Raw genomic sequence first — 2,003 nt, forward strand, 5'->3', positions numbered from 1 at the left:
AATAGGCCACATCATGCTTTCCAAGCACTGGAGAGAGTATGAAATTGATAGCGCGCTGAAAGGTAGGTGGGGCAGTCACTAGACCAAAAGGTAGCCTGGCAAATTGCCACAGACGGTGGCCATCAGAGAACGCCGTCTTCGGACGGTCTGGCTTTGCAACAGGAATTGCCCAGTAAGCTGATCTTGCGTCCAAGGATGTAAACCAAGATGTTCCATTGAAATTGTCGATGAGTTCACCAATCCTTGGAAGAGGATAACTATCGGTCGTGGTAACTTTGTTGAGGTTCCTATAGTCTATGCAGAAACGTAGTGTTCCATCTTTCTTTTTTACTAAAACGACTGGAGAAAGCCAAGGGGATGATGATGGTTCAATTACTCCAGCTTCCCTCATCTTTCTGCATTCTTCTTTTATGGTCAACTTTGCTGCATGTGGAAGCCTCCACTGCCGGGTAACAATTGGCTTGGCATCGCCAGTTTCGATGGTGTGTTCTACCCCTGGTATGGTTCCAACGGCTGACTTATCTTCTGTGAATATTTCAGTGTACCTGCTAAGTAGTTCACGGAGCTTCCTTTGCTGCTGTTCTGCAAGATGACTAAACATACCATCATTTATCGTCATGACTTCGTCAATACTGACCCTGCTCTCACCGATGTCTTCATCGCCGGAAGTTGAGCTGTCGGATAAGGTGTCAGGGAAACTGATAAAGTCCTCGTATCCAAAATCCAGGGTTCCAAACTCAGATTCAAATTCATCATCTTCGAGGTCCCCAAGAAACTCTGGTTCATCAGGAATATTGGCAGAGGTAACATCTGGAACGGTGATGGGGGATTCTCGTGAAGGGATGGATGCATCACGGACTCCCAAAGGCCGGGAGTTTCTTGCATACACCGCTGCAACAGGGCTTCCACGGGCGATCACTTGACCTGGTCGTAATTTGATGGCACGAGACGTTGTGTTTACCACCCAGACATCCGTTCGGCGATCTTCAATTCTCGTTACACTGGCGGGGATGATTAGCCTGTTGGTTGATGGAGCGACTACAATCTCGTTGTCTTTAACGGACCGAGGCACTCTGCACTTGACGAAGCTTGCACTATCAGGCGGTACTTCTACTGGCTTAGTGCAATGAAGTGGACATCCGTGGGCTGACGTGATCGAAGTCTTTGCATCTGCCGACAGGTCGGCAATTGCGAGGCTGCTATGCTTTGTAAACATCACATCGAGTTGGCAACCCAAGATGGACAGATAGCTGAAACGAGGTGGTGGTTCGTGGTGAAAACTGAAAGCAAACCTCCTCAAAAAATCCATCCCAAGCAATATGTGTCCAGGAAAGCGGGTATCAAGCACAGAAGCACGGTGGGTTATACTTACAGAACTTGACAATTGTATTGGTAAGTCAACCTCTTCAGTTACCTCCATCGGTGTCCCGGAGATTCCTTGCAGCACCCGGTAACAACTGTGCTGCTTTGCGATGTTAAGGCGCGGTAAGTGTTCCTCTTTGATGATGGTGATTGCAGAACCAGTGTCAATGAACGCCAAAATCGGGACCTCATTCACATGGAGCTTGACCATCGGCCGTCCTCGATCTAACTCTTCGTAGTCAACGTCTGCAATATCCGGTTGCACTTCTACCTCCGTCTGTACAGCGACACTAGTTCTCGCTGTCTACTTGCGTGCCGGTATTGGTGAACGTGCGGGGTGGCATGTGGCTGGTTGACGTCGGGTAGTAGGTTCGTGTGTCGGTTGCAATGCCAGCGGAAGACGAGCCTCCAGACCTTCCCTGGCGCTGTCGAAAGGGCCGGTAAGGGCGCTCGTCAGGACAAGACGAAACGAAGTGCCCGGGCCGACCGCAGCGGAAACAACGTCTCTCCTCTCGTACTCGTGCTCGGCAATCTGCAAGGCTGTGACCCGTCGTTTGATGAAACGAGCAAAAGTCCCTCTCGTCCTCACGTTGTCGGGATCCTCGGGTTGGAGATCGGCGAGTCGGTGACGTCGACTGCAT

This window comes from Penaeus japonicus, unplaced genomic scaffold (assembly GCF_977035675.1).
Source record: "Penaeus japonicus unplaced genomic scaffold, GWHDUDI00000001_assembly GWHDUDI00000022, whole genome shotgun sequence".
Taxonomy (NCBI): Eukaryota; Metazoa; Arthropoda; class Malacostraca; order Decapoda; family Penaeidae; genus Penaeus; species Penaeus japonicus.